Here is a 16,180-nt window from a genome sequence, read left to right as displayed (position 1 = left end):
CTCTCTCATCATCTTCTTTCCCCACCTCTTCCATCCTACCCTCTCTCACATTCATTCCACTCCTCTTCCTTCCTTCCCTCTCTCACATTCTTTCCCCACCTCTTCCTTCCTACCCTCTCTCACATTCTTTCCCAACTTCTTCCTTCCTTCACTCTCTCACATTCTTTCACCACCTCTTCCCTCCTTCCCTCTCTCTCACATTCTTTCCCCACCTCTTCCTTCATTCCCTCTCTCACATTCTTTCCCCACCTCTTCCTTTCTTCCCTCTCTCTCTCACATTCTTTCCCCACCTCTTCCTTCCTACCCTCTCTCACATTCTTTCCCCTCATCTTCCCTCCGTCTCTCATTCTTTCCCCACCTCTTCTTTCCATCCCTCTCTCATTCTTTCCCCACCTCTTCCTGCATACCCTCTCTCACATTCTTTACTCACCTCTTCCTTCCTTCCCTCTCACATATTCTGTCCACACCTCTTCCTTCGTTCTCTCAAATTCTTTACCCTCCTCTTCCTTCCTTCCCTCTCTCACATTCTTTCCCCACCTCTTCCTTCCTTCCCTCTCTCTCTCACATTCTTTCCCCACCTATTCCTTCCTACCCTCTCTCACATTCTTTCCCCTCCTCTTCCTTCCTCCACTCTCTCACATTCTTTCACCACCTCTTCCCTCCTTCCCTCTCTCTCACATTCTTTCCCCACCTCTTCCTTCCTTCCCTCTCTCACATTCTTTCCCCACCTCTTCCTTTCTTCCCTCTCTCTCTCACATTCTTTCCCCACCTCTTCCTTCCTACCCTCTCTCACATTCTTTCCCCTCATCTTCCCTCCATCTCTCATTCTTTCCCCACCTCTTCTTTCCATCCCTCTCTCATTCTTTCCCCACCTCTTCCATCCTTCCCTCTCTCTCACATTCTTTCCCCTCATCTTCCTTCCTACCCTCTCTCACATTCTTTCCCCAGCTCATCCTTCCTTAACTCTCTCTCTCACATTCTTTCCCCACATCTTCCTTCCTTCCCTCTCTCACATTCTTTCCACACCTCTTCCCTCCTTCCCTCTCTCTCACATTCTTTCCCCACCTCTTCCTTCCTTCCCTCTCTCACATTTTTTCCAGATGTCTTCCTACCATCCCTCTGACACAATTTCCCCACCTCATCCTTCCTTCCCTGTATCACATTCTTTCCCCAGCTCATCCTTCCTTAACTCTCTCTCTCACATTCTTTCCCCACCTCTTCCTTCCTTCCCTCTCTCACATTCTTTCCCCACCTCTTCCTGTCTTCCCTCTCTCTCACATTCTTTCCCCACCTCTTCCATCCTTCCCTCTCTCTCACATTCTTTCCCCTCATCTTCCTTCCTACCCTCTCTCACATTCTTTCCCAACCTCTTCCTTCCTTCACTCTCTCTCACATTCTTTCCCCACCTCTTCCTTCCTACCCTCTCTCACATTCTTTCCCAACCTCTTCCTTCCTTCACTCTCTCACATTCTTTCACCACCTCTTCCCTCCTTCCCTCTCTCTCACATTCTTTCCCCACCTCTTCCTTCCTTCCCTCTCTCACATTCTTTCCCCACCTCTTCCTTTCTTCCCTCTCACTCTCACATTCTTTCCCCACCTCTTCCATCCTACCCTCTCTCACATTCATTCCACTCCTCTTCCTTCCTTCCCTCTCTCACATTCTTTCACCACCTCTTCCATCCTTCCCTCTGTCTCACATTCTTTCCCCACCTCTTCCTTCCTACCCTCTCTCACATTCTTTCCCAACTTCTTCCTTCCTTCACTCTCTCACATTCTTTCACAACCTCTTCCCTCCTTCCCTCTCTCTCACATTCTTTCCCCACCTCTTCCTTCATTCCCTCTCTCACATTCTTTCCCCACCTCTTCCTTTCTTCCCTCTCTCTCTCACATTCTTTCCCCACCTCTTCCTTCCTACCCTCTCTCTCATTCTTTCCCCTCATCTTCCCTCCGTCTCTCATTCTTTCCCCACCTCTTCTTTCCATCCCTCTCTCATTCTTTCCCCACCTCTTCCTGCATACCCTCTCTCACATTCTTTACTCACCTCTTCCTTCCTTCCCTCTCACATATTCTGTCCACACCTCTTCCTTCGTTCTCTCAAATTCTTTACCCTCCTCTTCCTTCCTTCCCTCTCTCACATTCTTTCCCCACCTCTTCCTTCCTTCCCTCTCTCTCTCACATTCTTTCCCCACCTATTCCTTCCTACCCTCTCTCACATTCTTTCCCCTCCTCTTCCTTCCTCCACTCTCTCACATTCTTTCACCACCTCTTCCCTCCTTCCCTCTCTCTCACATTCTTTCCCCACCTCTTCCTTCCTTCCCTCTCTCACATTCTTTCCCCACCTCTTCCTTTCTTCCCTCTCTCTCTCTCACATTCTTTCCCCACCTCTTCCTTCCTACCCTCTCTCACATTCTTTCCCCTCATCTTCCCTCCATCTCTCATTCTTTCCCCACCTCTTCTTTCCATCCCTCTCTCATTCTTTCCCCACCTCTTCCATCCTTCCCTCTCTCTCACATTCTTTCCCCTCATCTTCCTTCCTACCCTCTCTCACATTCTTTCCCCAGCTCATCCTTCCTTAACTCTCTCTCTCACATTCTTTCCCCACCTCTTCCTTCCTTCCCTCTCTCACATTCTTTCCACACCTCTTCCTGTCTTCCCTCTCTCTCACATTCTTTCCCCACCTCTTCCATCCTTCCCTCTCTCTCACATTCTTTCCCCTCATCTTCCTTCCTACCCTCTCTCACATTCTTTCCCAACCTCTTCCTTCCTTCACTCTCTCTCACATTCTTTCCCCACCTCTTCCTTCCTACCCTCTCTCACATTCTTTCCCAACCTCTTCCTTCCTTCACTCTCTCACATTCTTTCACCACCTCTTCCCTCCTTCCCTCTCTCTCACATTCTTTCCCCACCTCTTCCTTCCTTCCTTCTCTCACATTCTTTCCCCACCTCTTCCTTTCTTCCCTCTCTCTCTCACATTCTTTCCCCACCTCTTCCATCCTACCCTCTCTCACATTCATTCCACTCCTCTTCCTTCCTTCCCTCTCTCACATTCTTTCACCACCTCTTCCATCCTTCCCTCTGTCTCACATTCTTTCCCCACCTCTTCCTTCCTACCCTCTCTCACATTCTTTCCCAACTTCTTCCTTCCTTCACTCTCTCACATTCTTTCACCACCTCTTCCCTCCTTCCCTCTCTCTCACATTCTTTCCCCACCTCTTCCTTCATTCCCTCTCTCACATTCTTTCCCCACCTCTTCCTTTCTTCCCTCTCTCTCTCACATTCTTTCCCCACCTCTTCCTTCCTACCCTCTCTCACATTCTTTCCCCTCATCTTCCCTCCGTCTCTCATTCTATCCCCACCTCTTCTTTCCATCCCTCTCTCATTCTTTCCCCACCTCTTCCTGCATACCCTCTCTCACATTCTTTACTCACCTCTTCCTTCCTTCCCTCTCACATATTCTGTCCACACCTCTTCCTTCGTTCTCTCAAATTCTTTACCCTCCTCTTCCTTCCTTCCCTCTCTCACATTCTTTCCCCACCTCTTCCTTCCTTCCCTCTCTCTCTCACATTCTTTCCCCACCTATTCCTTCCTACCCTCTCTCACATTCTTTCCCCTCCTCTTCCTTCCTCCACTCTCTCACATTCTTTCACCACCTCTTCCCTCCTTCCCTCTCTCTCACATTCTTTCCCCACCTCTTCCTTCCTTCCCTCTCTCACATTCTTTCCCCACCTCTTCCTTTCTTCCCTCTCTCTCTCACATTCTTTCCCCACCTCTTCCTTCCTACCCTCTCTCACATTCTTTCCCCTCATCTTCCCTCCATCTCTCATTCTTTCCCCACCTCTTCTTTCCATCCCTCTCTCATTCTTTACCCACCTCTTCCTACATACCCTCTCTCACATCCTTTCCCCACCTCTTCCTTCGTTCAGTCTCTGACGTTCCTTACCCACCTCTTGCTTCCTTCCCTCTCTCACATTCTTTACCCACCTCTTCTTTCTTTCCCTCTCACACATTCTGTCCACAGCTCTTCCTTCCTTCTCTCAAATTCTTTCCTCACCTTTCCTTCCTTCCGGCTCTAACATTCTTTCCCCACCTCTTCCTTCCGTCCCCCTCTCACATTCTTTCCCCACGTCGTCCTTCCTTCCCTCTCTCATATACTTTGCCCACATCTTCCTTCCTTCAGTCTCTATCTCTCATTCTTTCCTCATCTCTTCCTTCCTTCCCTCTCTCACATTCTTTCCCCACGTCATCCTTCCTTCCCTCTCTCATATACTTTCCCCACATCTTCCTCCCTTCAGTCTCTATCTCTCATTCTTTCCTCATCTCTTCCTTCCATCCCTCTCTCTCATTTTTTCCAGATGTCTTCCTACCATCCCTCTGAAACAATTTCCCCACCTCATCCTTCCTTCCCTCTATCACATTCTTTCCCCAGCTCTTCCTTCCTTCCCTCTCTCTCATTCTTTCCCCACCTCTTCCTACATTCCCTCTCTCACATCCTTTCCCCAACTCCTCCTTCGTTCCCTTTCTGACGTTCCTTACCCACCTCTTGCTTCCTTCCCTCTCTCACATTCTTTACCCAACTCTTCTTTCTTTCCCTCTCACACATTCTGTCCACACCTCTTCCTTCCTTTCTCTCAAATTCTTTCCTCACCTTTCCTTCCTTCCGGCTCTAACATTCTTTCCCCACCTCTTCCTTCCGTCCCCCTCTCACATTCTTTCCCCACGTTGTCCTTCCTTCCCTCTCTCATATACTTTGCCCACATCTTCCTTCCTTCAGTCTCTATCTCTCATTCTTTCCTCATCTCTTCCTTCCTTCCCTCTCTCACATTCTTTCCCCACGTCATCCTTCCTTCCCTCTCTCATATACTTTCCCCACATCTTCCTCCCTTCAGTCTCTATCTCTCATTCTTTCCTCATCTCTTCCTTCCATCCCTCTCTCTCATTTTTTCCAGATGTCTTCCTACCATCCCTCTGAAACAATTTCCCCACCTCATCCTTCCTTCCCTCTATCACATTCTTTCCCCAGCTCTTCCTTCCTTCCCTCTCTCTCATTCTTTCCCCACCTCTTCCTACATTCCCTCTCTCACATCCTTTCCCCAACTCCTCCTTCGTTCCCTTTCTGACGTTCCTTACCCACCTCTTGCTTCCTTCCCTCTCTCACATTCTTTACCCAACTCTTCTTTCTTTCCCTCTCACACATTCTGTCCACACCTCTTCCTTCCTTTCTCTCAAATTCTTTCCTCACCTTTCCTTCCTTCCGGCTCTAACATTCTTTCCCCACCTCTTCCTTCCTTCACTCTCTCACATTCTTTCCCCACGTCGTCCTTCCTTCCCTCTCTCGTATACATTCCCCACATCTTCCTTCCTTCTGTCTCTATCTCGCATTCTTTCCTCATCTCTTCCTTCCTTCCCTCTCTCACATTTTTTCCAGATGTCTTCCTACCATCCCTCTGACACAATTTCCCCACCTGATCCTTCCTTCCCTGTATCACATTCTTTCCCCAGCTCTTCCTTCCTTAACTCTCTCTCTCACATTCTTTCCCCTCCTCTTCCTTCTTTCCCTCACTCACTCACATTCTTTCCCCACCTCTTCCTTCCTTCCCTCTCTCTCTCACATTCTTTCCCCACCTCTTCCATCCTTCCCTCTCTCTCTCACATTCTTTCCCCACCTCTTCCTTCCTACCCTCTCTCACATTCATTCCACTCCTCTTCCTTCCTTCCCTCTCTCACATTCTTTCACCACCTCTTCCATCCTTCCCTCTCTCTCACATTCTTTCCCCACCTCTTCCTTCCTACCCTCTCTCACATTCTTTCCCAACCTCTTCCTTCCTTCCCTCTCTCACATTCTTTCCCCACCTCTTCCTTCCTTCCCTCTCTCTGTCACATTCTTTCCCCACCTCTTACTTCCTTCCCTCTCTCACATTCTTTCCCACCTCTTCCTTCCTTGCCTCTCTCTCTCACACTCTTCCCCACCTCTTCCTTCCTACCCTCTCTCACATTCTTTCCCCTGTTCTTCCATCCTTCTCTCATTCTTTCCCCATCTCTTCCTACATTCCCTCTCTCACATTCTTTACTCACCTCTTCCTTCCTTCCCTCTCACATATTCTGTCCACATCTCTTCCTGCCTTCTCTCAAATTCTTTACCCACCTCTTCCTTCTTTCCCTTTCTGACATTCTTTACCCACCTCTTCCTTCCTACCCTCTCGCACATTCTTTCCCCTCATCTTCATTCCCTGTCTCACATTCTTTCCCCACCTTTCGTTCCTTCCCTCTCTCTCATTCTTTCCCCACCTCTTCCTACATTCCCTCTCTCACATCCTTTCCCCACCTCTTCCTTAGTTCCCTTTCTGACGTTGCTTACCCACTTCTTGCTTCCATCCCTCTCTCACATTCTTTACCCACCTCTTCTTTCTTTCCCTCTCACACATTCTGTCCACAGCTCTTCCTTCCTTCTCTCAAATTCTTTCCTCACCTTTCCTTCCATCCGGCTCTAACATTCTTTCCCCACCTCTTCCTTCCGTCCCTCTCTCACATTCTTTCCCCACGTCGTCCTTCCTTCTCTCTCTCGTATACTTTCCCCACATCTTCCTTCCTTCAGTCTCTATCTCTCATTCTTTCCTCATCTCTTCCTTCCTTCCCTCTCTCACATTCTTTCCCCACGTCATCCTTCCTTCCCTCTCTCATATACTTTCCCCACATCTTCCTTCCTTCAGTCTCTATCTCACATTCTTTCCTCATCTCTTCCTTCCTTCCCTCTCTCTCATTTTTTCCAGATGTCTTCCTACCATCCCTCTGAAACAATTTCCCCACCACATCCTTCCTTCCCTCTATCACATTCTTTCCCCAGCTCTTCCTTCCTTCCCTCTCTCACATTCTTTCCCCACCTCTTCCTTCCATCCCTCTCTCACATTCATTCCCCACATCTTCCTTCTTTCCCTCTCTCACATTCTTTCCACAATTCCTTCCTTCCCTCTCTCACATTCTTTCCCCACCTTTCCTTCCTTCCCTAATTCACATTCTTTCCAAACCACTTCCTTCCTTGCTGCTCTAACATTCTTTCCCCACTTCTCCCTTCCTTCCCTCTCGCACATTCTTTCCGCTCATCTTCCTTCCTACCCTCTCGCACATTCGTTCCCCTCATCTTCATTCCCTGTCTCACATTCTTTCCCCACCTTTCGTTCCTTCCCTCTCTCTCATTCTTTCCCCACCGCTTCCTACATTCCCTCTCTCACATCCTTTCCCCACCTCTTCCTTCGTTCCCTTTCTGACGTTCCTTACCCACCTCTTGCTTCCTTCCCTCTCTCACATTCTTTACCCACCTCTTCTTTCATTCCCTCTCACACATTCTGTCCACACCTCTTCCTTCCTTCTCTCAAATTCTTTCCTCACCTTACCTTCCTTCCGGCTCTAACATTCTTTCCCCACCTCTTCCTTCCTTCCCTCTCTCACATTCTTTCCCCACGTCGTCCTTCCTTCCCTCTCTCATATACTTTCCCCACATCTTCCTTCCTTCAGTCTCTATCTCTCATTCTTTCCTCATCTCTTCCTTCCTTCCCTCCCTCTCTCACATTTTTTCCAGATGTCTTCCTACCATCCCTCTGACACAATTTCCCCACCTCATCCTTCCTTCCCTCTATCACTTTCTCTCCCCAGCTCTTACTTCCTTCCCTCTCTGACATTCTTTCCCCACCTCTTCCTTCCTTCCCTCTCTCACATTCATTCCCCACATCTTCCTTCTTTCCCTCTCTCACATTTTTTCCACAATTCCTTCCTTCCCTCTCTCACATTCTTTCCCCACCTTTCCTTCCTTCCCTAATTCACATTCTTTCCCCACCACTTCCTTCCTTCCTGCTCTCACATTCTTCCCCCACATCTGCCTTCCTTCCCTCTCGCACATTCTTTCCCCTCATCTTCCCTCCTACACTCTCGCACATTCTTTCCCCACATCCTCCTTCCCTGTCTAACATTCCTTCCCCAGATTTCCTTCCTTCCCTCACTTCCTTGGTTCCTTTTCTGACATTCTTTACACACATCTTCCTTCCTTCCCTCTCTCACATTCATTACTCACCTCTTCCGTCTTACCTTCTCTCAATTTCTTTCCTCACCTCTTCCATCCTTCCCTCACTCACATTCTTTCTCCACCTTTCCTTCATTCCCTCTTTCACATTCTTTACCAAACACTTCCTTCCTTCCCTCTCTCACATTCTTTACCCACCTCTTCTTTCTTTCCCTCTCACACAATCTGTCCACACCTCTTCTTTCCTTCTCTCAAGTTCTTTACACACCTTTTCCTTCCTTCCGTCTCTCACATTCTTTCCCCACCTCTTCCTTCCATCCCACTCTCACATTCATTCCCCACATCTTCCTTCTTTCCCTCTTTCACATTCTTTCCACATTTCCTTCCTTCCCTCTCTCACATTCTTTCCGCACCTTTCCTTCCTTCCCTAATTCACATTCTTTCCCCACCACTTCCTTCCTTCCAGCTCTCACATTCTTTCCCCACATCTGCCTTCCTTCCCTCTCGCACATTCTTTCCACTCATCTTCCTTCCTACCCTCTCGCACATTCTTTCCCCTCATCTTCATTCCCTGTCTCCATTATTTCCCCACCTTTCGTTCCTTCCCTCTCTCTCATTCTTTCCCCACCTCTTCCTACATTCCCTCTCTCACATCCTTTCCCCACCTCTTCCTTCGTTCCCTTTCTGACGTTCCTTACCCACCTCTTGCTTCCTTCCTTCTCTCACATTCTTTACCCACCTCTTCTTTCTTTCCCTCTCACACATTCTGTCCACACCTCTTCCTTCCTTCTCTCAACTTCTTTCCTCACCTTACCTTCCTTCCGGCTCTAACATTCTTTCCCCACCTCTTCCTTCCTTCCCTCTCTCACATTCTTTCCCCACGTCGTCCTTGCTTCCCTCTCTCGTACACTTTCCCCACATCTTCCTTCCTTCAGTCTCTATCTCTCATTCTTTCCTCATCTCTTCCTTCCTTCCATCTCTCACATTTTTTCCAGATGTCTTCCTACCATCCCTCTGACACAATTTCCCCACCTCATCCTTCTTTCCCTCTCTCACATTCTTTCCACAATTCCTTCCTTCCCTCTCTCACATTCTTTCCCCACCTTTCCGTCCTTCCCTAATTCACATTCTTTCCCCACCACTTCCTTCCTTCCTGCTCTCACATTCTTCCCCCACATCTGCCTTCCTTCCCTCTCTCACATTCATTACTCACCTCTTCGGTCTTACCCTCTCACAAATGCTGTCCACACCTCTTCTTTCCTTCTCTCAAATTCTTTCCTCACCTCTTCCATCCTTCCCTCTCTCACATTCTTTCACCACCTTTCCTTCCTTCCCTCTTTCACATTCTTTACCAATCACTTCCTTCCTTCCCTCTCTCACATTCATTCCTGACCTCTTCCTATCTTCCTTCTGTCACATTCTTTCCCCACATCTTCTGTCCCTCTCTCACATTCTTTCCCCATCACTTCCTACCTTCCCTCTCTCACATCCTTTCCACACCTTTTCCTTCCTTCCCTCTCTCACATTCTTTCCCAACCTCTTCCTTCCTTCCCTTTCTTTCATTCTTTACCCACCTCTTCCATCCTTCCCTCTCTCACATTCTTTCACCACCTTTCCTTCCTTCCCTCTTTCACATTCTTTACCAATCACTTCCTTCCTTCCCTCTCTCACATTCATTCCTGACCTCTTCCTATCTTCCTTCTGTCACATTCTTTCCCCACATCTTCTGTCCCTCTCTCACATTCTTTCCCCATCACTTCCTACCTTCCCTCTCTCACATCCTTTCCACACCTTTTCCTTCCTTCCCTCTCTCACACTCTTCCCCACCTGTTCCTTCCCTCTCTCACATTCTTCCCCAGTTTCCTTCCCTGTCTCTCTCACATTCTTTCCCCTCCTCTTCCTTCCTTCCTTGTCTCACAATCTTTCCTGACCTCTTCCATACTTCCCTCTCTCACATTCTTTCCCCACATCTTCCATCCCTCTCTCACATTCTTTCCCCACCTCTTCCTACCTTCCCTCTCTCACATCCTTTCCACACCTTTTCCTTCCTTCCCTCTCTCACACTCTTCCCCACCTGTTCCTTCCCTCTCTCACATTCTTCCCCAGTTTCCTTCCCTGTCTCTCTCACATTCTTTCCCCTCCTCTTCCTTCCTTCCTTGTCTCACAATCTTTCCTGACCTCTTCCATACTTCCCTCTCTCACATTCTTTCCCCACATCTTCCATCCCTCTCTCACATTCTTTCCCCACCTCTTCCTACATTCCCTCTCTCACATTCTTTCCCAACCTCTTCCTTCTTTCCCTTTCTGACATTCTTTACCCACCTCTTCCTTCCTACCCTCTCGCACATTCTTTCCGCTCATCTTCATTCCCTGTCTCACATTCTTTCCCCACCTTTCATTCCTTCCCTCTCTCACATCCTTTCCCCACCTCTTCCTTCGTTCCCTTTCTGACGTTCCTTACCCACCTCTTACTTCCTTCCCTCTCTCAAATTCTTTACCCACCTCTTCTTTCTTTCCCTCTCACACATTCTGTCCACACCCCTTCCTTCCTTCTCTCAAATCCTTTCCTCACCTTTCCTTCCTTCCGGCTCTAACATTCTTTCCCCACGTCGTCCTTCCTTCCCTCTCTCATATACATTCCCCACATCTTCCTTCCTTCTGTCTCTATCTCGCATTCTTTCCTCATCTCTTCCTTCCTTCCCTCTCTCACATTTTTTCCAGATGTCTTCCTACCATCCCTCTGACACAATTTCCCCACCTCATCCTTTCTTCCCTCTATCACATTCTTTCCCCAGCTCTTACTTCCTTCCCTCTCTCACATTCTTTCCCCACCTCTTCCTTACTTCCCTCTCTCACATTCATTCCCCACAACTTCCTTCTTTCCCTCTCTCACATTCTTTCCACAGTTCTTTCCTTCCCTCTATCACATTCTTTCCCCACATCTGCCTTCCTTCCCTCTCGCACATTCTTTCACCTCATCTTCCTTCCTACCCTCTCACACATTCTTTCCCCTCATCCTCCTTCCCTGTCTAACATTCCTTCCCCAGCTTTCCTTCCTTCCCTCTCTCACATTCTTTCCCCACCACTTCCTTCCTTCCTGCTCTCACATTCTTTCCCCACATCTGCCTTCCTTCCCTCTCGCACATTCTTTCCCCTCATCCTCCTTCCTACCCTCTCACACATTCTTTCCCCTCATCCTCCTTCCCTATCTAACATTCCTTCTCCAGCTTTCCTTCCTTCCCTCTCTTCCTTCGTTCCTTTTCTGACATTCTTTACCCACATCTTCCTTCCTTCCCTCTCTCACATTCATTACTCACCTCTTCCTTCTTACCCTCTCACAAATTCTATCCACACCTCTTCTTTCCTTCTCTCAAATTCTTTCCTCACCTGTTCCTTCCTTCCCTCTCTCACATTCATTCCTGACCTCTTCCAATCTTCCTTCTGTCTCATTCTTTCCCTACATCTTCTGTCCCTCTCTCACATTCTTTCCCCATCTCTTCCTACATTCCCTCTCTCACATCCTTTCCACAACTTTTCCTTCCTTCACTCTCTCACATTCTTCCCCAGTTTCCTTCCCTCTCTCTCTCACATTCTTTCTCCACCTCTTCCTTCCTACCCTCTCTCACATTCTTTCCCCTCACTTTCCTTCCCTATCTCACATTCTTTCCCCACCTCTTCCTTCCATCCCTCTCTCACATTCTTTCCCCACCTCTTCCTACATTCGTTCTCTCACCTTCTCTCCTGACCACTTCCTTCTTTCCCTTTCTCACATTCTTTACCCACCTCTTCTTTCGTTCCCTCTCACACATTCTGTCCACACCTCTTCCTTCCTTCTCTCAAATTCTTTCCTCACCTTTCCTTCCTTCCGGCTCTAACATTCTCTCCCCACCTCTTCCTTCCTTCCCTCTCTCACATTCTTTCCCCACGTCGTCCTTCCTTCCCTCTCTCATATACTTTCCCCACATCTTCCTTCCTTCAGTCTCTATCTCACATTCTTTGCTCATCTCTTCCTTCCTTCCCTCTCTCACATTTTTTCCAGATGTCTTCCTACCATCCCTCTGACACAATTTCCCCACCTCATCCTTACTTCCCTCTATCACATTCTTTCCCCACCTCTTCCTTCCTTCCCTCTCTCACATTCATTCCCCACATCTTCCTTCTTTCCCTCTCTCACATTCTTTCCACAATTCCTTCCTTCCCTGTCTCACATTCTTTCCCCACCTTTCCTTCCTTCCCTAATTCACATTCTTTCCCCACCACTTCCTTCCTTCCTGCTCTCACATTCTTTACCCACATCTGCCTTCCTTCCCTCTCGCACATTATTTCCCCTCATCTTCCTTCCTACCCTCTCACACATTCTTTCCCCTCATCCTCCTTCCCTGTCTAACATTCCTTCCCCAGCTTTCCTTCCTTCCCTCTCTCACAGTTTTTTCCAGATGTCTTCCTACCATCCGTCTGACACAATTTCCCCACCTCATCCTTCCTTCCCTCTATCACATTCATTCCCCACATCTTCCTTCTTTCCCTCTCTCACATCCTTTCCACACCACTTCCTTCCTTCCTGCTCTCACATTCTTTCCCCACCTCTTCCTTCCTTCCCTCTCTCACATTCTTTCCCCTCATCTTCCTTCCCACTTTCACATTCTTTACCAACAACTTCCTTCCTTCCTGCTCTCACATTCTTTCCCCACCTCTTCCTTCCTTCCTTCTCTCACATTCTTTCCCAACCTCTTCCTTCTTTCCCGTTCTGACATTCTTTACCCACCTCCTCCTTCCTAAACTCTCGCACATTCTTTCCCCTCATCTTCATTCCCTGTCTCACATTCTTTCCCCACCTTTCGTTCCTTCCCTCTCTCTCATTCTTTCCCCACCTCTTCCTACATTCCCTCTCTCACATCCTTTCCCCACCTCTTCCTACATTCCCTCTCTCACATCCTTCCCACAACTTTTCCTTCCTTCACTCTCTCACATTCTTCCCCAGTTTCCTTCCCTCTCTCTCTCACATTCTTTCTCCACCTCTTCCTTCCTACCCTCTCTCACATTCTTTCCCCTCACTTTCCTTCCCTATCTCACATTCTTTCCCCACCTCTTCCTTCCATCCCTCTCTCACATTCTTTCCCCACCTCTTCCTACATTCATTCTCTCACCTTCTCTCCTGACCACTTCCTTCTTTCCCTTTCTCACATTCTTTACCCACCTCTTCTTTCGTTCCCTCTCACACATTCTGTCCACACCTCTTCCTTCCTTCTCTCAAATTCTTTCCTCACCTTTCCTTCCTTCCGGCTCTAACATTCTCTCCCCACCTCTTCCTTCCTTCCCTCTCTCACATTCTTTCCCCACGTCGTCCTTCCTTCCCTCTCTCATATACTTTCCCCACATCTTCCTTCCTTCAGTCTCTATCTCACATTCTTTGCTCATCTCTTCCTTCCTTCCCTCTCTCACATTTTTTACAGATGTCTTCCTACCATCCCTCTGACACAATTTCCCCACCTCATCCTTACTTCCCTCTATCACATTCTTTCCCCACCTCTTCCTTCCTTCCCTCTCTCACATTCATTCCCCACATCTTCCTTCTTTCCCTCTCTCACATTCTTTCCACAATTCCTTCCTTCCCTCTCTCACATTCTTTCCCCACCTTTCCTTCCTTCCCTAATTCACATTCTTTCCCCACCACTTCCTTCCTTCCTGCTCTCACATTCTTTACCCACATCTGCCTTCCTTCCCTCTCGCACATTATTTCCCCTCATCTTCCTTCCTACCCTCTCACACATTCTTTCCCCTCATCCTCCTTCCCTGTCTAACATTCCTTCCCCAGCTTTCCTTCCTTCCCTCTCTCACAGTTTTTTCCAGATGTCTTCCTACCATCCGTCTGACACAATTTCCCCACCTCATCCTTCCTTCCCTCTATCACATTCTTTCCCCACCTCTTCCTTCCTTCCCTCTCTCACATTCATTCCCCACATCTTCCTTCTTTCCCTCTCTCACATCCTTTCCACACCACTTCCTTCCTTCCTGCTCTCACATTCTTTCCCCACCTCTTCCTTCCTTCCCTCTCTCACATTCTTTCCCCTCATCTTCCTTCCCACTTTCACATTCTTTACCAACAACTTCCTTCCTTCCTGCTCTCACATTCTTTCCCCACCTCTTCCTTCCTTCCTTCTCTCACATTCTTTCCCAACCTCTTCCTTCTTTCCCGTTCTGACATTCTTTACCCACCTCCTCCTTCCTAAACTCTCGCACATTCTTTCCTCTCATCTTCATTCCCTGTCTCACATTCTTTCCCACCTTTCGTTCCTTCCCTCTCTCTCATTCTTTCCCCACCTCTTCCTACATTCCCTCTCTTACATCCTTTCCCCACCTCTTCCTACATTCCCTCTCTCACATCCTTTCCACAACTTTTCCTTCCTTCACTCTCTCACATTCTTTCCCCTCATCCTCCTTCCCTGTCTAACATTCCTTCCCCAGCTTTCCTTCCTTCCCTCTATCACATTCTTTCCCCACTTCTTCCTTCCTTCCCTCTCTCACATTCATTCCCCACATCTTCCTTCTTTCCCTCTCTCACATTCTTTCCACAATTCCTTCCTTCCCTCTCTCACATTCTTTCCCCACTTCTTCCTACATTCCCTCTCTCACATTATTTCCCAACCTCTTCCTTCTTTCCCTTTCTGACATTCTGTACCCACCACTTCTTTCCTACCCTCTCGCACATTCTTTCCCCTCATCTTCATTCCCTGACTCACATTCTTTCCCCACCTTTCGTTCCTTCCCTCTCTCTCATTCTTCCCCACCTCTTCCTACATTCCCTCTCTCACATCCTTTCCCCACCTCTTCCTTCGTTCCCTTTCTGACGTTCCTTACCCACCTCTTCCTTCCTTCCCTCTCTCACATTCTTTACCCACCTCTTCTTTCTTTCCCTCTCACACAATCTGTCCACACCTCTTCTTTCCTTCTCTCAAGTTCTTTACACACCTTTTCCTTCCTTCCCTCTCTCACATTCATTCCCCACATCTTCCTTCTTTCCCTCTCTCACATTCTTTCCACAATTCCTTCCTTCCCTCTCTCACATTCTTTCCCCAACTTTCCTTCCTTCCCTAATTCACATTCTTTCCCCACCACTTCGTTCCTTCCTGCTCTCACATTCTTTCCCCACCTCTTCCTTCCTTCCTTCTCTCACATTCTTTCCTGACCTCTTCTTTACTTCCCTCTCTCACATTCTTTCCCCACATCTTCCATCCCTCTCTCACATTCTTTCCCAACCTCCTCCTTCTTTCCCTTTCTAACATTCTTTACCCACCTCTTCCTTCCTACCCTCTCGCACATTCTTTCCCCTCATCTTCATTCCCTCTCTCACATCCTTTCCCCTCCTCTTCCTTCGTTCCCTTTCTGACGTTCCTTACCCACCTCTTACTTCCTTCCCTCTCTCAAATTCTTTACCCACCTCTTCTTTCTTTCCCTCTCACACATTCTGTCCACACCTCTTCCTTCCTTCTCTCAAATTCTTTCCTCACCATTCCTTCCTTCCGGCTCTAACATTCTGTCCCCACGTCGTCCTTCCTTCCCTCTCTCATATACTTTCCCCACATCTTCCTTCCTTCTGTCTCTATCTCACATTCTTTCCTCATCACTTCCTTCCTTCCCTCTCTCACATTTTTTCCAGATGTCTTCCTACCATCCCTCTGACACAATTTCCCCACCTCATCCTTTCTTCCCTCTATCACATTCTTTCCCCAGCTCTTACTTCCTTCCCTCTCTCACATTCTTTCCCCACCTCTTCCTTCCTTCCCTCTCTCACATTTATTCCCCACATCTTCCTTCTTTCCCTCTCTCACATTCTTTCCACAATTCCTTCCTTCCCTCTCTCACATTCTTTCCCCACCACTTCCTTCCTTCCTGCTCTCACATTCTTTCCCCACATCTGCCTTCCTTCCCTTTCGCACATTCTTTCCCCTCATTTTGCTTCCTACCCTCTCACACATTCATTCCTGACCTCTTCCTATCTTCCTTCTGTCACATTCTTTCCCCACATCTTCTGTCCCTCTCTCACATTCTTTCCCCATCTCTTCCTACATTCCCTCTCTCACATCCTTTCCACACCACTTCCTTCCTTCCTGCTCTGACATTCTTTCCCCACCTCTTCCTTCCTTCCCTCTCTCACATTCTTTCCCCTCA

The sequence above is a fragment of the Hypanus sabinus genome, chromosome 29, assembly GCF_030144855.1.
Source record: "Hypanus sabinus isolate sHypSab1 chromosome 29, sHypSab1.hap1, whole genome shotgun sequence".
Lineage (NCBI taxonomy): Eukaryota > Metazoa > Chordata > Chondrichthyes > Myliobatiformes > Dasyatidae > Hypanus > Hypanus sabinus.
The sequence above is the reverse complement of the archived record's forward strand: the minus strand, read 5'-3'. Positions refer to the sequence as shown.